This window comes from Sturnira hondurensis, unplaced genomic scaffold (assembly GCF_014824575.4).
Source record: "Sturnira hondurensis isolate 20B ecotype Veracruz unplaced genomic scaffold, ASM1482457v3 Scaffold0011378, whole genome shotgun sequence".
Lineage (NCBI taxonomy): Eukaryota > Metazoa > Chordata > Mammalia > Chiroptera > Phyllostomidae > Sturnira > Sturnira hondurensis.
In genome coordinates this window covers 3,506,673-3,531,710 of record NW_028084009.1, presented here as the reverse complement: position 1 = coordinate 3,531,710, position 25,038 = coordinate 3,506,673, and the positions used below count along the sequence as shown (strand labels likewise).

The 25,038-nt window shown below is 44.0% G+C and overlaps 1 protein-coding gene across 1 annotated transcript in view; it reads left to right on the top strand.

Moving 5' to 3' along the window:
• The first annotated feature begins 19,840 nt into the window (after positions 1 to 19,840).
• Positions 19,841 to 25,038, top strand: part of ZNF217 (zinc finger protein 217) — a 39,262-nt gene continuing 34,064 nt past the window's right edge. The window contains exons 1-2 of the mRNA XM_037059922.1: positions 19,841 to 19,902; positions 21,165 to 21,382. The gene's annotated coding sequence lies outside the window, so the exon portion shown is untranslated. The remainder of the gene's footprint in view (positions 19,903 to 21,164; positions 21,383 to 25,038) is intronic.

The window sequence follows — 25,038 nt, the reverse complement described above, 5'->3', positions numbered from 1 at the left end:
AGTCAACAGCAGTCTGAAAATGTTCTATGGAAAATCCCTCAAAGAAATGATTTGTAAGCTTTCTTTTTTTAAGATTTTATTTATTTACTGGTAGGGAGAAGGGCAATCAATGTGTGGTTGCCTCTCATGAGTCCCCCCACTGGGGACCTGACCCACAACCCGGGCATGTGCCCTGACTGGGAATCGAACTGGTGACCCTTTGGTTCACAGCCTGTGCTCAATCCACTGAGCCACACCAGCCAGGTGTAAGTTTTCTACTGCATGCAGTTGTGAGCGGTGTGATGAAATCTCACACTGTCCCACTCTGTCCTGCCTGGGACACACACTGTCCCTCTGTCTGGTGTCTCCACACTGTATGTGCCCCATGCCCACTCAGGGGCCCTTATCATACGTAGCCTCACAATGCCTGTGTCACTCACCTCACGTCACCTAGGCACACATTGTGTCATCTCTCTCATGTCACCAGAGGGTTGAATCCAAGGTGGTAAAATTTTTGAGGGTCTACATTCCCATCGCTCTTATTACAGTACATTGTTATAATTGTTCTGTTCTATTATTCATTACTGTTATTCATCTCCTACTGTGCTTAATTTATAAGTTCGACTTTCTCATAGATATGTATGTGTAGGAAACACCAGACATATAGGGTGTGGTACTACCTACGGTTTCAGGCGTCTACGGGGGGTGTCTTGGAATCTATGCCCTATGGATAAGGAGAGGGGCTACTGTAGGTAAACATACACGACACCTAGCCCCAGACAGGTGGCTCAGTTGGTTGGAGCAGCATCCTGTGCACCAAAAGTTTGTGGGGTCGATCCCGTTCAGGGTACACACCTAGGTTGTGGGTTTGATCCCTGGTCGGGACACATATGGGCGGCAACTGATCGATGTTTCTCTCTCTCTCTCTCTCTAAAATCAGTGAACATATCCTCAGGTAAGGATTTTAAAAAATTATGCGACATCAAGGATTTGCATCCAAATAACATAGTGTTGCCCTGGCTGGTGTGGCTCAGTGGACTGAGTGCCGGCCTGCAAACCAAAGGGTGGAGGTTCCATTCCCAGTCAGGGCAGATGCCTGGGTTGTGGACCAGGTTCCCCGGTATGGGGCGTGTGAGAGGCAACCACACATTGATGTGTCTCTCCCTCTCTTCCTCCCTCCCTTCTCCTCTCTCTAAAAATAAATAAATAAAATAAAATAAATCTTAAAAATAATAAAATTCATTGACTTAAAAAAATAACATAGCACGGAGGGGTGAACACCCAATATGCAGGTGATGTATTACAGAATTGTGCACCCGAAACCTGTACGATTTTACTAACCCGTGTCACCCCAATAAATTCAGTTAAAAATAACCTTGCAGAGGGTGTGGGGTACAGAGGACACAAGAGTCTCGTGAGCCGATGGCTGTTGAAGCCGTAGAATGAGCAGATGGAGGTTCACTTACTCTTCTCCTTCCTTTGCCATGTGTTTGAAATTGACCATAGTGAGAAAACTTCTGTAAAATCTTCTTAGTCCACCCATGTTATGTATACGTCTTTCTTCCTTCGGGAATTCCATTAGAAGTGAACACTGACATTTGTAAATGAAAAGCCTTCAGTTCTTAAAGTCGCATTAGAATTTTAAGGGAAAGATAAAGCAGCACTTTTAGAAAAATCGCAGCCAGGCCCAAGCTACCAGCTTCCTTTAAAGGGACAGAAATTATTCCTGTTCTTCGTGGTGTTCCTTGATCACACTCGGCTGCCAGGAGGGAGACCACCAGTTGCCCCACCCGTCTATCTCTCCTTTTCCTTCAGCAATGAAATTTCTGATTTTTAGTTGGCACCTGACTACCCTGATAAAAGAGTATGCTTTCCAGCCTCTGATGCACCTGAGGGTAGCTGCGTGACCACATTCTGACCAACGGTTTATAAGGGGAAGTGGCATTGACTTCCTGGAAATGTCTTTAAACATGTTTCCTTTCCTGACCTCCCCCATTCTTCCTGCTTGCTGGAATGTGGTCTGATGGCTGGAGCTTCAGCAGCTCTTTTGGGTCATGTGGCAGAAGTCACGTGAAAGGACAGTGGAACAGGAAGATTGAAAGAGCTCAGTTCCTGAGTGATGAAGTGCCATGAGGGGAGAAATAAATTCTCCTCTTGTTTTTCTGTTATTCACAACTGATTCTGATCCTAATTAATATAGTTGCTATATCTCTTCTCTAATATTTATTGAGGAGTACTCTGTAGGTTGTATCATGCTTATTGCTGTGACAGAAACTCAGTGAGCCATAGAATCAGACATAAAGGATTTTTCCATTTAATTGAAAGAAACACAAAATATAAGATGATGAAGATATCACTAAATAGTACCAGCTAGCATGTATTGAGTACTTACTAGGTGTCAGACAATGTTCTAAGCACTTTATCCTTATTAACTAATCAGTTTTCACAACAAGATTAAGTTATTACCATTCCCAATTACAGGTGAGAAAACAGAAGCACAGAGAGGTTATGTAACTGGCCCAAGGCCACACAGCTCATAAAGTGTGGAGATAGGACACATGGGTAGCATGACTTAGGAAGGTTTCAGAAGGAGAGACAGAGCCAGGGCCACCTGGCAGATTGTTGTAAAGAAAACGAGATCCTCATTCATTCAATGGATATTCAGGGGGTGCTTGCCGTGTGGGTCAAGCACCCTTTGGACTGAGAATAGGGTGAGCGTGGGCCTAAAATGTAGCGGGGTTGACAGGGAGTAGGTTGGGGGATTGAGATCTTGCTTCACAGCAATTGTCATCAGTTTGGCTCAAATGAACTCACAACAGTGAAAAACAATTGAATGAGTAGGTTGTGATTCGGAGCCAAGGCGGCTGTGTGGCCCACTCCAAGGCAGGGTGCTCTAGGAAGGGTGCCCCCCGGTGCTGTGCAAAGCCACAGCAGTGATCCCGAATTTGAGGCTCCCAAGCTGAATGTGGCCACAGGTGCATTTTGGTTGGTTTGCGGCGTTTAGGAAATTGAGAGACTTCACATAGAGACCCAGACTCCCGGTTTCTTTCAAAAACGGGGAAGATTCATCAGTAGCAGACCAGCATTGCCACATCTGGCTAAAGCAGAATGCAGCTGCCCCTTCAGACTTGTCACAATTCCTAGCCCTCCCCAATGTTATAAGGTGGTTGAGAAGGGGGATGGTTACCGGAGGTCCCCGTGTGACATGAGGGTGCAGTCAACTTCACGTGTCTCGGCCTGCAAGTGCCAAGTGTGATGCTAACTGAGAAGCACAGTATTCATGGCTCTATTTCCCCCTTGCCTCCCAGAAGAGAGGAAATATTCTGAAACAAAAATCTTCACGAACGTTCTTATAACCAGACATATAGCATTTGAGACCCTTCCAGGTGGTAACACTGGTGATGACAACTCGACTGTCTTGCCTGGCCATCAAGTGTTGGTGTTAAAGAAACCAGGACCTCTTCTGGAAGACAAAGGAGTTGATCCATTCTATGTGCGGAAACCTGGAATGTTCCCTTTCTTTTCTTTTTTCAGAAGTATTCCCAAATCCAGGTGCCTGGCTGGTGTGGCTCAGTGGATTGAGCACGGGCCTGTAAAGCAGGGGGTTGCCGGTCCAGTTCCCGGTTGGGGCGCATGCCTGGGTTGCGGACCTGGTCCCCAGTGGGGGACACAGGAGGGGCAGCCACACATTGATGTTTCTCTCCCACTCTTTCTTTTTCCCATCCCCTCTCTCTAAAAATAAATAAATAAAATATTTAAAAAATCATCTAGATGGGTATAAGCATTAAAAATCACTAAAAATAGACAGTAATGCACAATTTGCCAATCAATGAGAGAAAAATCAATCTATCTGAAAAGTTCATCTCTTGGGAGCGAACTGGGCATCAGGCAAAGGAGGGAATAGGAAAACAGACCCATATTTTAGTTTGTTGTCCGTAAGCCTGAGTTCCTCACATGTTCAGGCTCCTTCTTACCACAGGGCCTTTGCATATGTGATTCCCTCTGCTGAGAAATCTCTTCCTTTTTCCAACTTCTCCCTGCTTATTCCTTCCAACCCTGCCTTTTATTAGTATTTTTTAATCCTCATTTTATCCAAGGACATGTTTATTATTTTTAGAGAGAGAGGAAGGGAGGGAGGAAGGGAGAGGGAGAGAAACATTGCTGTGAGAGAGAAACATTGATCACCCCTCTTGTTCACCCCCAACCAGGGACCAAACTGGGTATGTGCCCTGACTGGGAATTGAACCTGCAGCCTTCTGGTTTATAGGATGACACTCCAACCAAGTGAGCCACACCGGCCAGGGCCAATCCTGCCTTTAGTGTAGCTGTTTCTGTTCTCCCTGTGCCTTCTACCTGGAAGCCTTATCCAGCTCTGCACCACCTCCAGGTCCCTTGCGAATATACGGTCAAAGCACCAGGGCCAATATGGTCCAGAGGTATTTTTGCCTTTGTGGGCCGTATCCTCCATGAAAGGATATTAAAAATTATGTTTTGTAACTGCACTGGCATTAAAACAAATATAACCCAGGCTGGATATATTATTATATATTCATTGTTATGATATTTCTTTTTTGGTTCTGTCTTTAAAAGACATGGAGATGAAAACGTCTTCCTGGGCCCCTAACGGCATCGCGGGCCCCAGGTGCTGTACCTCATTCCTCCTGGAGAAATGCCCGGAGTGCCTGGTCCTCGGGACCACGCCCCTTCTCCCCAGTACATATTCCTAGTGCAGTTCAGTGCCTTCTGCATGGAGCCCAGCTAAGAACACTGCATCTAAATGCCCCGTGGTGACGCTCGGAAGGTGAGACACCTAAAGGCTTCTAGGAAGGCCCGCCCGTCTGCATTTCTATTTTTATATGTTTTATTTTTTTCTAAATATTTTATTTATTTATTTTTAGAGAGAGAGGAGGAGGGAGGGCCAAAGAGAAGGAGAGGAACATTGAAGTACAAGAGATACAGGGATCCATCAGTTTCCTCGCGCACACGCCCCCAACCGGGGGCCTGGCCCTCAACCCAGGCACGTGCTCTGACTGGCAATCGAACTGGTGACCTTTCAGTTCACAGCATTCAATCCACTGAGCCACGCCGGCCAGGGCTGCATTTCAAGAATCAATCATCATTAATTCTACTGCTCACAAATGGTGGAGATCCACTCTAATGGCCAGTTTCATGTTTGCTTACCCAGCTAAAACTTTGACTCCAGTTAGGGCCATGTCTCTTTGTGCCATTCTGCATTCCTTCACCAACACAGGTTCTGGCACCTAGTAGGCGCTCACTACATTTTCAGTGAATAAGTAGAAGAAAAGAAATGTGGCCGGCTGTGTTTGCGAGGTTCCCATTTGGTCATGGCTGCAGGTAAGTAACTATATTTTTAAGGAGTGAGTACATTATATGCTATACTGACATTATATATTATTGATAGAGTATAGATACTATATTGATATTACCTATCAACGTATCCCTGTCTCCTAAAATATTGCCTGGTAGTGTAGGTCCACCATCTCTAGAGTAGATAGCTGAGTGGTTGTCCATGGGGGTCAGCTCTTCACTCTGTTACGACTGTATCAGATTACAGATGAATCCGTTCGTAAATCTCTTTCTATTACTATTGGCATCTCAGATTTCGAATGCCCCAGACATAAGGCATCTATGGATTTCACACAGGTGGTACATGTGGCCACACTTCCTTGTCCCGTCTTCCTTTCCTTAAGGTCACGGTGACCTGTTTCCTGGCTACCTCCCTTTGGTGTCAGCAGAGTTCTCTCTGCAGGTTTTCTTACAAATGAAAACATTGTGGGAATACCAAGGGGAGCGAAGCCTGCATTAGTGGTTTATAAATAGCAGCAGGGTATCAACGTGGGTTTCTACAGGTCAACTAATGAGAACTGAAGACTTCTGAAGTGTACCTAGTAATTTATGTGTCTCATCTGGGAGTCACGGGAAAGATCTGGGAAGCGGCCAGCGTCTTGTTTTTGGTGCAGTTCCCACGTCTTCAGGCTGTGGGTCAGGCCGCGTTGGGACGAGACCTGGGCCTCAGGTCTAGTGGGGATTAAAAAGCAGTAGATTGGGAGATGGACACTTCCCCCTCTAAAAGAAGATGTTTATCAAAACCGTTGAAATATTTGCTGTTGCCTACACTGTGTATTTGTAAGTATTTATCTTGCAGAGTCCCTGGGTTTCTTTGTCTTCTGATCTTAAAATTGGGTGCCGTCCTTAGAGTGGTATTGTGTGTTATGGTAATCCATTATTGCATGGGACGCTTATTGTGGTATGTGATCCTGTGATTGAATCTGTTAAAGGTGTGCAAGGCTAGATAATGGAGTTGCTGTAATTCGTTCAACAGCTTTTCCATAAAAATATTACTTTTACTTAAAAAAAGGGGAGGGCCATGGCCTGGAAGCTCAGCTGGTTAGAGTGGCGTCCTGATAGGCCAAGGTTATTATGGTTGTGGGTTCGATCCCCGGTCAGGGCACATACAAGAATCAACCAATGAGTGCATCAATAAGTGGATCACCAAATTGATATTTTTCTCTCTTTCCCTCTCTAAAATCAATTTAAATTTTCTGAAAGGTATGGGTGAATGGAAAACATGCTAGTTGTGGTGGAGGGAAGGCTGGTTCTCCATGGAGAAGGAACTAACCGTGATCTACTCGTGAGATCCATGGGTAGAATTTGTTTGTGCCTAGGGTGATCCCAGTGTGTTTATCAAGCCAGTATTCTGAATCCTTCAGACAAAGACATTTTTAAAAAACGAATTCTGATGATCATCCTTAGAAAGAAAAGTACTGGCATATGACCATTTATGCGAATGTTTGGTTTTATCATTATAAATCTATTTTGTTCAATTAGGAATTAAAAAGTTCACTGAACTCTTCCCTGCAATGAAATTATTTTGACTGTCTTACGGGGTTTACATAGAGTTCACTTTAAGATGAGAGCCTGCCTACACAGAATGGAAAGCTTAATTAGATTATGCTCGTTACAGCATTTTCCTGCGTTCTTCCGTCTGGCACAAGTTTTGATATTAATAAAGACAAGTTTTAATGACCCATCTAAGTCCTGCACACTTCGGTGGTATCTCAGAGATGGCTTTTCTTTCTCTTATTAAAAATGCACCGTGACATCCACATAGCATGTGCTGCATTTAAAAATATGTGTGTTTGTATAAAAACTGAGCCTTTTATTTTTTCACTTCCCCCTTTGAAGGAGGAAGAGATAAATCATGAGAATAGAACATATTAGGAATTTGGTTCCAAAAAAAGGAGCTTCCAGGAAATGTAATAAAGTCTATGTAGGTAAAACTTAACTATGTTCTTTCTATCGCGAATGATTATTCAGTTCAGAATGAGGACACTGAACAATTGTGAATTAGCCAACAAAAATGATATTCTCTTCTCTTTCTGGTTTAGTTTATTTAGATCTAACCTTGTTTCATAAAAAGTGACATTTCCCATCTTGTACATGGTTAATGATTTTAAAAAGTTCTGTATACTTAGCAATGTACAAGAAAGATTTATACAGGCAGACAAACATATTTTAAAGACGTATTCAAAATACAGGGTCTGGCACAAATAACGCTCCTTTTTTATTACAAAATCATAAACATATAATTCTGTAACAACAATACACCCTCAAGCACACCATAGGATGTTTTTTGAAATGTTCAAATAAAACTATACATTATTACGCCCATACTATTAGCCCACCGACCACACTCAAGCAGGTGTTACTTCTGTCAGACCCTCCGTGTTAAAGATGAACTCTGGCTGGGTAGCTCGGTTGGTTAGAGTGTTGTCTCAGACAAGCCAAGGTCATAAGGTCGATCCCCACTCAGGGTACGTATGAGAAGCAACCAATGGCTCTGACTGGTGTGACTCAGCTGGTTGGGCATCGTCCCACAAAGTGAAAGGTTGCCAGTTCAATTCCCGGTCAGGGCACATGCCTGGGTTGTACAGGAGAGACTACTGACAGATGTTTCTCTCTCACACTGAGGCTTCCCTCCCTCTCTCCCTCCCTTCGCTCTCTAAAAATTTAGACATAAAATCTTTTTTCAAAAAAAAGCAACCAGTGAATGTATACATAAATGGAACAACAAATCCATATTTCTCCATCTCCCTTCCTCTTGCTCTAAAATTAATAAACATTTAAAACATTAACTAAAATATATTAAAGATGAAGCTAAGCTCTTGTTTCTGGACATCTGAGTAACTAAACAATATAACGAAGTCAAACACGTTTTCTCAGGCATTGTGGCTAGGTGTAATTTGTTATTGGCTTAGTTGTGTTTACTTTTTCCTTTTCTGTTCCTTTCTAGTTTGTGTGTTGGTTGCTGGGTGCTTTTTTTTTTTTTTTGAAGACTGTAACTACCTTCAGCTAGTGAATAAAACCCTCCAAGTTTTAACCTTTTATGATTTAAGTCTAAAAGCATTTAAAATGAACCAAAATAAATCTGTTTGTTCAAAGCTAAAGCACGAAGCCCTTACTCTTCGGCATACGTCATGTTTTCTGTTTGAGCTGACTTCGCCCGGGATCCCCCACCCTGTTTGCCTTGCAGCCTCTGACAACCGAGTTGGCTGGAAGATTTAAAGCAAACGTGAATGAGCAGAAGTGAAGTGTTCGCCCAGCTCAGTGCCACACACCTTTCTCAGTGGCTTCCTGTCAATCCCAGGCTCTGTTTCACCTACAATGGGATCTGTCCCATAGGGCCGTGGTAGGGATTCACGGAACTAATGTATATAAAAACCTTAGAAGAACAGCACGCTACAAAAAGGTTAGCCATGATCCCGGTGTGCTTTGGGGACAAGCCCCCCTCCCCCAATAGCTACTGCTCCGGAATAAGAGTCCACGCAGCAGGGAGCGATCTGTAACCTTTGTGGGGGCGGGGCGGGGGCGTCGTTTCCTTAAAGAACAATGTTTTCTTTTACATATTCTGAAAATGGGATCCTTCACCGAAGGCAGCTCTTCTGCCCAGTAAAAGTGCCTGTAAGGGAAGGAAAATGCTGACTTCTCCCAGCCTGCGGGAGGGGGAGGAGGNGCTCCGGAATAAGAGTCCACGCAGCAGGGAGCGATCTGTAACCTTTGTGGGGGCGGGGCGGGGGCGTCGTTTCCTTAAAGAACAATGTTTTCTTTTACATATTCTGAAAATGGGATCCTTCACCGAAGGCAGCTCTTCTGCCCAGTAAAAGTGCCTGCCTGTAAGGGAAGGAAAATGCTGACTTCTCCCAGCCTGCGGGAGGGGGAGGAGGGACTTTCAGTGCCAAAGGGACTTTTAGCTGAGTAATAAAGCAGCAGTCGTCCTCCTCCTCTCGGCCCTGATTGTAAACTCCGTAACAGAACGTTCAAGGTCTCCTAGGTATTTTACAAAAATCACGGGAGGAAGGCGGCACCAGAATCACCCATTTTTAACCAGTGCTTACCGGGCACATTCTAAGTGTGTAGTGAACAACTACTTAATGGTTTGTCATTGAAACTCTGCGATATTTTTTTTTCTATTGGTGTTAGGGATAACCACCCCTTGTGTGAAATACCCCCACATAAGGGGGTTTTAAAAAATAATGTTCTAAATGACAGAAAAAAAGTCATTGTAAAAAAATGTGAAAAATATACACACACAGGAAATTTTTTAAAAAATCAATGGGGATTGTTAGTAACACCTCAGTGGAGAAGAAAGGGTTTTTGAGAAAGTCCCTCATAGGTGGTGCAGAATCTGGGATTTAAAACAAAACAAAACAAAACAAAAACGTTGGGATACGATAATACCAAAACAAATTCAAGGAGAAGAAGAGGAAGTCACCCTACACCTATGCCAGAATCTAGACCACTTCCTTCTCAAATAGGCGAAAAAGGACCAGGAACTTCAAGGCAGGAAGTAGCAACAAGACTTGAATACTCCTCGGGAATTCTAGGAGCTGGGAAGCGCTGTCCGAGCCACCAACCTAGGAGCCACGGAGTCTGGGTGTATGGGGATATTCACACCCAGGTTACAAGGGACAGGGCGAGGGTGGGGTGGGGTGGGGGGATCTCTGCCAGGAGTCCTGGACTGAAGTTTGGGCTCTGCAATTGATTAACTTTGTGACCTTGGAAAGGTGACGGTCTCTCCCAGGTCCACTCTTACCTTACAGAGCGCTGTTAAGATATTGTATCTATAAAATCCTTTTAATAGAACAATGTAAACATTAGGCCTACTGTGGAGGAGGCACCATTCCAAGCTTTTCTGTATTGTCCGGGCGTGAACCTTTGTTTTCTTGTCTACACTATTGATCCGCAAGGATTTACAGTTGTTGGCAGAGGTGAATCGTGCTGCTTCCCCTGGGCCTATTCAGAAACTTGGATGTTTCTGCTTAGTGAATTTCTCCCAAGTCACCTTTGAAAAATAGGTGCCCAGGAATATTCATCCTCAGCAAGAAAGAGACAGGTGACACTGTCCCGAGGTTAAAGCCACCTTCCTGACAGGTTTTTGTTGTTTTGTTTTGTTTTGTTTTCAATTGTAGTTTATATTCAGTACTCACCTCACCTACAGTTTATTACTGACACCACATCTGACTGTCTTTGGACAAGGAGGTACACGTCCTCTTGATAAATAAATACTGAAGTGCCCCTGACAAATGGATCAAGAAGTTGTATTTCCTCACCAAACACAGCCTCATTTGTATACCCCATCTCTGGCCAAATTCTGTAGCACTCAGGCCATAAATATGTAATGTCTCCTGAAAACACAGGCCTGCCTATCTGGGAGCCCACGCCCATTTTGCTGTCCCACATGAAACTGGGAAGCAGGCCAAAGGGTATGGCCAAATAATGGCTGTGCCAGAGGACCCCCTCCCCCCCGCCCCCAGGGGGCAGAGGCCCCTCCCCTCAGGACCCAGGCTGGTAGTAGAGACACTTCTGAGCCTGTATCTGGGGGTACAGTCACTCTTTAGGGCATCAGGAGTCTTTATTAAATTACTCCAGCTACAGATTGGCTTTTTATTTTTATTTTTTAATTTATTGATTATTGAGAGAGAGAGAGAGAGGGAGAGGGCGAGAGGCACTGACTTTTTGTTCCATTTATTTATGCATTCATTGTTTGATTCCTGTATGTGCCCTGATCGGGGAGCAGGCCTCAACTACAGCCTATCAGGATGCTGCTCTCACTCACTGAGCTACCCGGCCAGGGCTGGTTGGCCTTTGTGAGCCTGCTTTTGGCATAGGTAGGAAAGGAGGAGGCAAAAAAAAAAAAAATAGTGGTGTAAGCAAGTGTTGAAATCTTAGACCATTTCATGAATGACTCAGTGTTTCCTTCTGGAAAAGGGCAATAATTGGCTTTCCTTAATAACTTAGCTTGGGGAAGAGGCCCTCAGTGTGGAGGGTTCTGCGTGCTGTCCGAATCCAGCCATCCTCTGAGCTTCATTTCCATAGCTCCCCAGAAGGAATTTCGTTCACATGATGACACGAGCTTGTTGAAAAATAACAAAATAACCCATCACATACTTCCTCCTTCAGGCTTCCTGTTCTCTCTGAGAAATGCATTGAGGTTGTCTCTTTCTCTCTCTTTCCTTTTTTTTCTTCCATTTAAAAATATTCAAAATATAATGCATCAAATCAATATAACCTTAAACTTACATAAGGTGATGAGTCCACTCTCTCTCTAAAGCTGGAAAAACTATTCAAAATATGTTTAAAGCTATTACTCTTCTTTAAGAGAGTAGAAAAGAATAACCTGTCATTTCTCTCTTTACAGAATGAGGATTTCCTTTGGTGCATTCCTTTAGTGTGCGAAATAGATAACTAAATATGTTTCAAATATTATTTGTAACCTGGGCGCATTTCAATTTTAGAAGTAAAAGAAAAAAAACCAAACAAAGACATTAAGCCTCTGTCTCCCTCTGCCTAGAAGCAGTCCTGAGTTCTGATACAGAAGACGTCCATGCTTCCGGCATTACTGAGGGTGAATCCCGCTCAGAGCTACAAACGCAGAAGATGTCTCACATGACTCATTACTGGAATAAATGTTGCTAATGTTAAAGGTATGCAAATAGAGCTTAAACGGGTGAAGGAAGACTCTGCAATTCAATAAATAAAGTTGAGAATGTTACTGTGGTTACCGTGGACTCTATTTGCATACAGGCTTATCTTGTTTTTAAAGCAGGAGGGGGGAAAAAAGGGAGGAGGAAGAGAAAAATCCCAACTTTCACCGCCTGTTCTCAAAATATAACTTCTTAAGAGGGCCCAACGGCTCAAGCCATGTTAACCTGCAAAAGGCACTTTGTGCAGAAGAGCCCAAAACACGTCACACATATTTTCTAGTATGTAGAGTGCAAACATGAGACTAACTTTAGGTCATCTTACTGAGAAAATTGCACAATCCAACTTTTTGTCGCTCCAGTCTGGTATGTTAGGTCAGGGCTGATTCTGCCACTACTCAGGTTTCAGGAGTGGCCCTACCTGGGTTTTTGGGCTCATCACTAGTGGGTCCTTGGCTCATCTCCCAAGTCAGACCCACAGCCAGACTGAAATAGAATGAAATAGACAAAGAGAGAGAGAGGAAGGGAGGGAGGCACCCCGTGGTAGATCCTGCCGCTGTTTATCAAATCACAAATCTTACAACGCTGAGTCCTGTGAATGAAAGCCCGGGTAACTCGCCATTTGGGAAGGAAAGCTCACACTGTCCATCTTATTTATGTCTGTGTAAGCGTGTATTTATCCACCTTGGGCTCCGGAGAAAACCGCGCTTCCCTGAGATTGCTCATCCATGGAAGGTGGAAGTCGTTCAAGGAACTAAGATGAGCAAAGTCCATACTGACTCAGGAAGAGAATGGATTTGAATACATGCTTCAGAAAAATGTCTACATTAGTCACACCCTCGTAGGTAGGACGGGGGTTGGGGGCGGGGGGGGGGGGAGGCGGAGGCGAAGCTCGCCAGAGGCCGGGGCTCTACAGAAGCCCTGCGGGGCACTCACAACACAGCGTCCCCACCGCCGCCCCTCCCATTCAGGACTGGAAGATCCAGGCGGGATGTGCCTGGAGAAGCCCGGAAAAACACTTGGGCTAGAAGCCATACGAATGGTGTAGAGATTCATTTCGTAAATACCTTTAAGCGTTTCTCTTTTACATGGGTATTTACTCTAGCTGTGGGGAGCGTGGCCAAAGGTTTTCTGACCATCCCACTCGTGGACAAAATGGAGCAGGTTTTCGGTTCGGAGCTCCTGTGCACCCCAGCCCCATCCCCCGGCCCCATCCCCCACCCTCAAATAAAGTTGGATTCTGAAACGGAAAGTGAGGAAGGGAGGAGTGATAAGAACCTTATGTACTAACAAAGAGGGGTGGTATGGTTCTTATTTCATGAGCTCGGCCCCTTAAGATTATAGCACAGACACATGCATTGCTGCACTTAAAAAAACAAAGCAAAACAAAACAAAACAAAACCCCCTACGCGTGTGTTTTTTAAAAGAAGTTAATACCTGCTTCTGATACCCAATTCAAGAGGTACAAAGGGGACACGGCACAAATCAGTCCCCTCCCACTGTGGTTCCCAGCCTCCCAGGTCCTCTTCCTAGAGGTCACCACTGTGACCAGAGAGATTTTGTTTTTTTTTTTAAAGGAGATAATTGCCCTGTCCATGTGGTTCTCCTTTGCAGTGTGAATACACTTTTGTCGTCCTTATTTCTGGATAATTCCCTCTGAAATACCATAAGATACAGAGGGATTAAAAAAAAAAAAAGAGCTTTGGTGGCCTGACACCAGATTTACTGTTAGGCTTTTAATTCAACTGTCAGTGAAAACTTTCTTTTTCTGTTTGGCTTTGCACAGATATTCTGGCCCCTCCTGCTCCACGCACGGGGAGTTACGGGAGGGGGCTGGGGGAAGTTAGGAGCTTGCCCAGTATCTGTATTTTCTAAAATTTTACAAGAGAAGGAAAACAAGATGTGACTAAAGAAGAGAAATCCTCGTTTGAGCGAAAATCCTCATTTTCCTTATTAAAATATCAGGTGAAAGAGGGCGAGCGAGATCCTCCCAAGTGCTCAGTCATCTTCCAAGAGCTGCAAGCAAGTGCCGCCCAAGCACCTGGGCTTGTTGCTGAGTGTTGCCATGAAAATGAAACAGCATTTGTGATCAGAAAGCCTACTGTTTACTGTACAAAGTTTGAAACCTGCAGAAATCACCCATACACCCAACATAAAGTGCTCAGACACCACCACAAAAACTAGAAGAACACTCTTATTAGACCTACGCACTTACCATATTTTAAATACAAGAATTCTCAGAGTTTGCAATAGCCTTAGAAAAGATCAGAGAGGTACATAGGCCTAGTACTAATATTCTTCTATCTTATTGTGCAGTTATCCCAAATAATTTGGATTTACCTGCTGGGGCCTCTACTGTCTTCTGTTTACATTTGTTCAACACACATTTAAACGTAGTTTAACTGGTATCTGTAAAATCTCCACGCCTATCCCCACAGTTTGGAAGATGGTATTTTATTTTTTTAACGTTATTCAGGACATTCTGTATCAATTCAATAAATATAAATCAAATTTGAATATTGAGGATCTGATCGGCCTTTTAAAAAAAAAGATTTTATTATTTTTAAGATTTTACTTATTTATTTCTAGAGAGAGGGGAAGGGAGGGAGAAAGAGAACATGAGTGTGTGGTTGCTTCTTACACAACCCCCACTGGGGACCTGGCCTGTAACCCAGGCATGTGCCTTGACTGGGAATTGAACCCGCAGCCCTTTGGTTTGCAGGCCAACACACAATCCACTGAGCCACACCAGCCATGGCTGATTAGCCTTTTTTAATGGGTACATTTGGGTATGTTTTGACACCTACAAAAAGCCTGAGAACAGACCACAGATACTGTATCAATATTCCATAAACTCCCCTGGCAGTAGCTTTTTGGCTTGCTCAGCATAATGATTCATTGATGCTTGTAATGTTATTTTTCAGTTGTGTGCCTGTGGCACTTAAAGTAAAAAGGACAAAAATAAGTTTGAGGGGGAAAAAACCCCATTTTAATTGCTTTCAAATGTTCCAATAAAACTCAAACCCATACACTCTTGCTCAAGAATTTCCTTGCCAGATCATTGCATAGTTGCTTGCCAAATCTCTCTAGCTTTCTCCTATTTTCTTATTCCTAATTCTTAGGAACTACAGACAATATTAATATATGTAAATATTTTCAAAAGGCTTTTAAACATTCCAATGTCACAGGAAAGAATTTTGAAAAATCAGATCTCCATGCTTAAAAACAACTAAAAGTTTATGACTCAGAAAATAGCAAAATAATCTTAAGCTCCCAAGAAGAAAGTTGGGTGTTTGGGTTTTTTTTTTTTTTTACACTCATGTTTAAATAACCATTTTGTTATCTTCAACTGTTGTCCCTACTGAGGACATCCCAATAAACGGCCGATCTCTGTGACTAAGGAAATACTCCAGCTTATGATTCACTGATAGGAGAAGAAGTATCAGCAAGGCCAGGAGGCCTCGTAGGTCACTATCTAACAGCCCGTGGCACTGGCGCGGGCCCAGCGAAATGATGACAGAGCAGTGGTTGTGCCCAGACCATGACAAGTGTGCAAAGATGACTTCAGTCCATGGAACAACAGCAGGTGGGCACCGTGCACACTGGATTCTATGCAGACAGAATAGAAGAGAATGTGCGGTGGATGGTGGGTGTCCTGGGTTCCAAACAGAGGCTTTGGAATTATGACAGCATGAAATTCCAGTTTCCTTCATAGGGTCTGCGATGTTTTGCTGCACACTGGAAAATTATGAAAGAGATAACATTTTTAACAACTCGGAAACGTAAAGAGAAGGGCAGACATTTTGCTAATACATATATAGAAATGGAAGGAAATAGAGTGAATTCAAATATCACCTTTTTTTGCCCTGGCTGGTGTGGCTCAGTGGACTGAGTGCTCGCTTGCAAACCAAAGGGTCACCAGTTCGATTCCCAGTCACGGTACATGCCTGGGCTGTGGGCCATGTCCCCAGTGGGGGGGGGGTGTGAGGGGCAACCATATGATGCTTCTCTCCCTCTCCTTCTCCCTCCCTTTCCCTCTGTCTAAAAATAAATATGTAAAATCTCCAAAAAAACCCCAAATATCATCTTTTTCTCACAAAACAAAAGTCTCTTAGATATGAACGCTACCCCCCAAAATATTCATAAGAATGACTTTATTTCAATCTTTATTTCTTTATTGGTGAAAGAAAGCTCAGCTTCTTGGGTTCAGGATCGTACCTCACCGTACACTGGCTTTATATTATTTTCAACAACAAAAAAATCTATGACATGGGCATGTCTCTATAAAGACAATGTGATAGTCACAGGGCACCTATCTTGCACCCCCACAGTATCTTCTGATCTAAGGAGGGAGTGGGGAAATGGATTCAGGGGTAGACTCAAATTGTTGCTCCTATATGACCCAAGAACACGAAAACGCCTAGGTCTATTTAATTTTTTGAGCTGTGTCTATGGCTCTGAACTCAACTTGATATAACTGCTATTTAAAGTCAATGAATTTTTCAGAGAAAGACAATTACCCATAACGTGGAATCTAATGAACAAGCAAAATAGAGACAGACTATAGACAGAGAGCAGGCAGACAGCTGTGGGGGGTGGGGGGTGGGCAGGGGGGATGGGGGGAGGGTGGGATGATGGAACAAAAGAAAAGATGAAGAACTCACCCTGTGGTGACTGCAGGGGGTGGGGGAGGTGGAAGAGGGTGTAAGGGGGGTAAATGGTGTATGCGTTTGGTAAAAATAAATAAATAAATACAAGAAATCGTGGTAAAAAAAGTAAATGAATTTTAAAACATATCTTTCATCGTAATTGTCATTTGGTGTTAGAAGTAATTCACGGTCCTGGCTAGGTAGCTCACTTGGCGAGAGGATGGTTCTGACGCATGAAGGCTGGGGGTCAGGACGTGTGTAAGAATCAACCCACGAGTGCATAAATAAGTGGAATAACAAATGGATGGGTTTTTTCCTCTCTCCTTTCCTTTCTCTCTAAAATCAATAAACTAAACAAAATAGCTGCTTTTTCTTTTCTTTTTTTTAAAGAAATACTTCATTACTCTCGAGGGTCAGAAGGAAGAGGCTTTCATTCTTAGGAAATCCAGTCAAGGGGTGGTCTCCCCCCTTCAACGGCGTTAGGTGTTCTCAAATGCCAGGAGATGTCGTTGGAAGAAATGAAACTCCTAAGTAGACCTTCTTTGCTCCTTCTAAGGCACCTAAGAAGTCAGGTTTGCCACTAAGGCGACCATGCCTGCTTCTGCAGCAGTTAAGACTGTCGGCCCTCCTTATCTCTCTTCTTGTTTACCGTTGAGGCACTTAGTTAAAACCCAAATATAAACCTATTTAGTGGTCAAAGAGGGGCAGCATTTTTTGAAAAGACATAGTTTCAGGAAGAAAAAAACTAAAAGGAAAAAGTGGAATAATCCACGGTAGCACAAATTAAGGATCCCTCAAAGTGTGAAAACAATGTCATCCAAAGAGTTTTTTCAAAGTGTCTGTCAAATCTGCCCATCACCTGCTGAGCGTTATTCACATGGCTTCCCCCACCAGCCCCTGTGCCCACGAGGAGTTTTTCCTCTCTTTTTTCTTTCTTTCTTTTTTTTTTTTTGCTCAATCCCTATCTCACATTTCTTTAAAACCTTACAGTTCAAACGAAACAATTGCTAACCAGGGTTACATCCAATATTTACATGGAGAAGTTTCCTGAGAATTTGACATATCAGTTAAGGTTGCAGTCCCGTCAAAGATGATCAAAGATACCACATTGGAAAATCGTAATCTTGTTTGGAAATCTGTAATGAGTTCTGCCGGAGCACTTTAGTCCAAATCAGGAACTTAATTTAAGTAATTCATACTAAAAAGGAAACTTCTGGCCCAGCACGTTGCTTTGAATCTTTTGACTATTAATAATGAAGAGAACTGTTGTGTGTTTGCAAGTTGGTGAAGCATTCATCTCGTCTGCTCCCAACTGTGATCTCATTATACACAGGGCGACCATGCAGTCCAGAAACAAGAATACGCATAAGGTCATCACAACATCTGCAATCTGCAGAAGTTAAGATTACGGGGGAATAGGGGATAACAGAATAAAACAGGATGAGACAAAACCCAAGGAAAGGGGCTTAATAAAATAAAGTCGATGGAATAACACCATGCAGATTTCCAGACTTAACAGAAATCCTCTCTGTGAACCCGTGGGGTGTTTCAGGCCAACGGAGTAGCTGGGTGAAATGGGAAACCACCGCAGGAAGTACTGCCGCGGCTAATTAAGGAATGTGGAACCCTTCCTTCTGAGTCAGCTGGGCGGTATGTGGAGCTCTGTGCTGCTTACATGATGATTGCATGAAACTTGATAAAGAAAACCAGAGTATCTGGCTACTTAACATTTAGGAGGCAAGACGTGGTGTGTGTGAGTGTGTTTAAATGGTTCCTAATCTTTAAAATGGCTCCCTGCAGCTGGCCTTTTTTTTTTATCAGCTGATTATATTTACGGCATCATCTCCTGGGATGGCTTGCTGCTATCCCATAGACAGGATATGGACCATTTACAGAGTTCACGTTTTCGGGTGCACCGCCTTATCACGGCGTTCTGAGGCTTCACTACTATTACACAGCAATAAAAACATCTCTGGGGGGCTGTCGAGTCTTAGTTCTAATTTCTTTTTGGAAAGAATCAATGTTTTGGTTTTTTTTTAATTTCAAATGTAATGCAGGCATATTATAGAAAATAATTCCGGGAAAACAGGAGGTAGGAAAGGTGAGGTAGCTCTCATGATCAAAAAGTAGTTTAAAAAATTTTATATGTGGCCACCAGCCAGATATGGTTATTAAAAGATATATAAAAATTTTGAAATGTACTTGAAGCAGAGAGAATAATAAAATGAACTGTTTATCCCCAGCACCCAGTTTTGCAGTTTCAAGGTGCTAGGCTCCTTGGCTTAAGTTCTCCCCTTTTTAAATTTGCTAACACATTACAACTTGCAAGGTATCATGTCATTCTCCTAGATGCTTCAGTATATGTCTCTAAAATACACATATACATTTTTTCTAATAATTCACCATACCATTAGCACAGCTAATGGATTAACAGTGAGTCCTCCATATCACATAAGACACTGTCTATACTAAAATTTCCCTGATAAGAAAAGCAATTAAAATTTTTATGTATACCTATAGCCTCCCTTTTTGCTAATATGAAAATGTATAGTCCGTTAAAAATATGGTTTTGCATCTTGATTCTTTTTCAGTGTGCTATTATAACTCTTTCCCCGTGGCGTGTTTTTCAAAACTTTATAGTTTGAAATGGCTGAGCGCAAGGGGGGCTGGGGGGTGTGAAGCTGGGTGATTAATCATTCCTCTGTTTGTCTGTTTCTCCGTCTACCTCGAGAGAGCTTTTGTGTGTTTTTCTTCCTCTCATAGTAAACTTGTTGCCATGAATATCTTTGTTCATAACACCTTCTCCTAGATTAGGGCTATTTCCTTAGGACTCATTCCAGGATTCTCATTGCTGTGCCCAAATGCATGAACATGGCAAGGCCCTTGACTTGTCTCCCTGAGTTGTTTACAAAAGGACTGTACCAATTTACACTTCCACTTCCAAAGGATGAGAGAGCTTCTCTCCTAAAGTGTTTAAGGGCTGTGCTTTTCAGAGCTCTGATAAAATCACTGGCTAGGGCTGGCTTATGTTTGTCTTATAGTCATAGCCATTTCCAAATAAATAAATACACATTTCTATAGCTCTGAAAACGTGGCATGCGCAGACTGCCAAACAACCACTAACTAACTTTGATTAGAAGAGAAACCGGTCTATTTGAAAATGTGGTAATGAGATAGTTTCCACCCCCCGGGAAGCCCAGTCCTGGAGGGGGAGGGGAGCCTGCGTTGCTTCTAGTCTCTCTTCCCATCCTGAAGAAGGTAGAAATGAGCAGGTCAGCGCGTTCTCTTCCTTTACTTTCCGATTTTTTTTTTTAAAGCGGGGTATGTTATTCCTTTCCATGTGGCTGAGTTGAGGATGCAGAAATACGGGTTGAAAACTAGCAGCGAACCTCTGGTGGCAGGCGTTTCCTGTAAACGCAGCCCCATCGTACTGGGTAACAGAGGATTAAGGCAGAGAGCCATTTTAGCTTCGACTCCAAATTCTACTTTGTTTCCTTGGGGACACGTTGTTCTTATTTGTTGCCTTCAAATAAAATTGCCTCAGAAACTGTTTATTTCAGTGCATAGCTTTCTTATTTTCTGTAAAGAATATAGCATATCGGTTACAAATCCTTGTAGAAAATTCAGTTGTATTGGTTTGGAGAAATTTATGTGACAGATTTTTTTTTTTTTAGGCAGGGAGAAAAAAGCTATCTCATTACTGTTTATGGGGAGGAAAAAAAAGGAGGAACTTGATAAGAAACTATTTAGCAAGATGGTCTTTAAAAGCCCAACATGTGAATCTTTATGAATCTTTATTTTCTTTCTCTTATTTTTTTTTGGAAAAAATTAAGATGGTCCTGTTATCTTCATTTGCTCTTCACTTTTTTTCACCCCTGTCAGTGACACTGGAGTCGTTCCTCAAAGCAAGTGGGGACAAAACACGATCTCTTAAAATATTTTTAAGAGGACACACAGGCTTGGTATTTGTAAAAAAAAAAAAATCAACAAAATGTGCTAATCGAATTTTTAAAAAACTTGTCAAAGCAGCCAGAGGGATCTAGTAAGGTGAGGGCTGTTTTGGAATAGGGGGATATCCAGGAAGAATAATGGCTAATGTCATTTTGGCTGACATTTATTGAGCGATTACCATGGGCCAGGCAGTTTTAAGATTTCATCACAGTTTACTTATTTAATTCTCAAAAGTGCCCAATGCGCTGGGCAATGGTATTCTCCCCATTTTACAGGTGAGGCCCAGAGACCGGGTCACTGGGCTGAGGTCTCCCAGCAGCCGAGCCATAGAGTCAGCATTTGGGTTCAGACAGCCTCGGAAGGTTGTGCTTGACTCGGTTCTGCTTTCTGGGAAAATTTGCTCGTGTTGGGAGCTGCTGGGCAAAAAGCCCATCTGTTGCCAGTGGAGCGGGGAGGTAGGGTCGCTTTGAAGTCACCTATGGGAATTTAGGGCAGCTGTCTCTGTGCTTGGGTCCAGACTCCTGACTTCTTGGCCACCTTACGTCCGTTAGGGGCGTGGCTTTGATTTTAATCTCTTCTCCAGGATTTTGCCCAAATCCCAGTATCCTCTTGGAGGGCGTGGCCAGAGAAGGCACACTATATAAGCCGGAGACCTGAGCGCATTCGTTCCACAGCCTTCCTTGGCCGGGCCGCTCACGTTTGGCGCCTTCCGGGGTCACCGAGGTCTTCCTTGGAGAAGATGCCTGAGGGACACTGAAAGGTAGACCGTCTACCAGCTTCCTGAGTGTCGCCCAGATCCAGGTAGGTGGCAGGTTTTCTCCACACTTGGTCTACCTCCGTGATTTTCAAATTCATGTGCCTTTCGTCTAGCGAAGATGGAGAGTTCGGTTCTGGAGTGGACACATCTCAGTCCAAATCCCACTGTTTCTCTTGCCTGCTGTAAACATGCTGGCTTCTCTTCCCCGGTCCAGGAGTAACTATCCTGGCTGGGCTCTGCTGTGGTTAAGAGCAGACCTGGTGAGCCAGCCTTAGAACTTCTGCGCCGGGGGCAATGGTTGTTACTGTAAGAGCGTGTCTCGAGTGCTTTGCTATGTGCCAAATTCTCCTTGAGCATTTTACGAGTGAGGACTTATTTATCCCATCCAAATGCACCTGTCAGTTAATACTCTTCCCTCCATCTGTAACATGGGGAAACAGAGGCAAAGGGAGATGAAGTCAAGTGATGGAGGCAGGACGCCTGGAACCCGGGCGTCTTGGTGGAACCCAGAAAGCCGGATCTAAGCTCAGTAGTCATATTACTGCTCAGGCATCGCTTTCTAATGTGGGCGAAGGTACGACTCTGCCTGGATATCCAGAAATGGTGTGTGTAATGTGCTTGGCTGATAAAGAAATACTTAATCAATGATTGCTATTCTCAATTCTCCTTAGGCCAAGGTCAACCACTTAGTCCAAACAAAATGGCATGAGTCAGCATGGGCTGTTAGATCAGGCTAGAATTTCCACTCTATTCTTGTTGTGGAACCTCAAGGAAGTTAGAAAAGTTAAGTCAGAAGGCGAGACCACCTCTAATGGCTACAGTTTCCTCGTCTGCCCAGTGAGTTAAATACAGGTTATTAGGAGAACTAAACAACACCATTATTGGATCAGTTGCACATGAAGACTGGCACATAGGAGGGTCTCAAAAATTGTGTTGTTTCCCCCTTTTCTTCTTCTTACCTCTTCTTACTCTTACGGTTGTTGTAAAAGTGACCTGAAAATACGAACACACTGAAATACCTGAGTGATTTCAGCCAGGGAGGCTATCTGCGTTATCTTTTCAGGAGTCTCCAGTGCTTGGCTTTATCAGTCTGTTTGATAAGCCTCTGCTCATACCATTCTGTGACTCCCAGGTTTATTCAGAGTAAAATTTTTTTTTTTTGGTCCTTTGATCATTCTTGTTGACGTTATTGGTGTGGCATGGGTCAATAAGATTATATAGGTTTCATGTATACAATTCTGTAATGTATACAATTCTGTAATGTATCCCCTGTATGTTGTAACGTGTGTTCACCACCCAAAGGTCAGTCTCCTTCATCACCATTTATCCCCCCTTTACCCTCTTCTACCCCGCCTCCGCTACCCTTTAAAATTAAAATTTGGTCTTTTTTAAAAAATTTTTTTTCTTAAATTTATTTTTAGAGGGGAAGGAGAGAGGGAGAGAAACATCAATGTATGGTCGCCTTTTGTGCATCCCCTGCTGGTAGTTAGCCTGCAAGGAACCGGTTTGCAACCCAGGCATGTGCCCTGACTGGGAATCGAACGGCGATCATCTGGTTCGCAGGCCCGCCAATCCACTGAGCTACACCAGCCAGGGCTAAAATTTGGTCTTTATAGTGACCCAACAGCCCCATCTTCATATGTTTAGTGAGATGTTTTATTTTATTTATTTTTAAAAGGTTTTATTTATTTATTTTTAGCAAGGGGAAGGGAGGGAGAAAGAGAGGGAGAGAAACATCAATGTGTGGTTGCCTCTCACACACCCTCTCCTGGGGACCTGGCCCACTACCCAGGCATGTGCCCTGACCTAAAATCCAAACGGCAACCCTTTGGGTTGTGGGCCGGCACTCAATCCACTGAGTTACACGAGCCGTGGCTAGTTTTATTTTATTTTTAATTTACCGACTATAGAGAGAGGCAGATCTGCATTTCCACCTGTCCATGCGTTCCCTGGTTGGTCCTTGGATGTGCCAGGTCGGAGGTGGCGCCTGCAACCTTGGCTATGGGGCCAGTGCCCAACCAACTGTGCTACCCGGCCAGGGCCTCTGTCTTAATTTTCTCACTTACCCCACACAAGCCGCAATGCCGTGCCAGCCTCCTTGCTGTTCCTTGAGGTCTTTGCATGCCCATCTTTTAGCCTGGAATGCTCTCTCCCCACAACCCCGCAGGGCTCCCCCCGTCGTCCCCTTCAGATCTCTACTCAGATGTCTTCACTCAGATGTCTTCATCTGTGAAGTCGACCTGGCTGGCCTAGCCTATTTACCATCACTCCCCTCTATCACCCCCTGGCCCCTTCGCCGCTTCCCCTTTATTTTTTTCCCATACTAATTACCACTTAATACACTACAATATTATTTAACCCACTATGTTAACTCCGGGAGGATAGGCATTTTATCAGATTTGCCTTCCTGCGGCGCCCCCAGCCCCCAGCGCGCAGTGGCTGGTGCGCGGTGGGCCCTTAGGAAACACCGGTTGAGGGGGAGAGGGGGCGAACGGGCGCCAGACGCATCCGGGGAGCGCGCGGGGTCGGTCCGGCGGGGCGGCCGTCCAGCCGCACTTCTGTGTGCGGCGGCCGTGGTGCCCGGGGGGGAGGAAGCGGGCGCCCCCTTCGCGGGGCCTGTACCCGCGCCGCCTCCGCCGCACGCGGCCGGGCCGAGGCCCAGCCCGACCAAGGTCACAAAGGAGGCACCGAACAAAGGGTGACCACGAGCGAGACCGCGGTGGCCCGGGCAGTGGCCCCGAGGGTGGGTTGGGTGCGGATTGACCTAGGCGGATGCGTGGCGCGAGGTGTGAGGCCGTTTGGCGCCGTCGGGGCCGCGGGCGATGGTTTCTCCAGTGTGTGTCAGAAGGTAGAAATCGCGAAAATGGGGTTCCCTGTCTTTTTGTTCCCCAGGGCGTTGAGTAATTTGGGATTCTGTGCTGATTTTCACTGTATTCCCGCCTGGCTGTCTAGGTCCTGTCCTCTCCGTGGGATTCTGTTAGTGGGCAACTAAGTTTTACTAGTTTATTTTTAGAGAAGCGAAGGGAGGGGGAGAGAGACACACACGGATCGGTTGCCTTTCATAGGCGCCGGGACAGGGGACAGAACCCACAGGCCAGGCGTGTGCCCTGACCCAGAATCGAAACTCGACCTGTCGCTTTGTCCAGGAGGCCCAACCAAGTGAGCCACACCCATCGATGCCATAGGCAACCAAGTTTTAATTACACAGGTAAAACATGAATATGCGTTACATGCAAGAAGATCAAAATATTTAGCTACCACCCGATGGTCCTGGGTCCTTGTCCACATTTGAGCATGAACCCCTATAGGTACAGGTCTTCCCAACATCTATGTATGTCCATATTTCCTCTTTCATTCTTTCTTAGTTATTTACTTATTTAGATAGAATTGACACTTATTTAGATAGAATTGACACTTACTAATTTCAGGTGCACAACATAGTTATTTGATATTTGTGTGTACTATGAAATGATACACGTACACATTACAATCTATGGGTATATAAACATAGATGTATATTACATGCATAGTATGTTATTACATGCATAGTAGTAGAAACATGCATACTATGTACAATAGTTCATAGTGTGCATGTATATTTACATGCATACAGATATGTTATTTACATATACATATTTTCTTTTAGAAAATGATATTGTAGTATGTTTAAACAAAAGTGGCATGCTTTTTTGCATCTTGA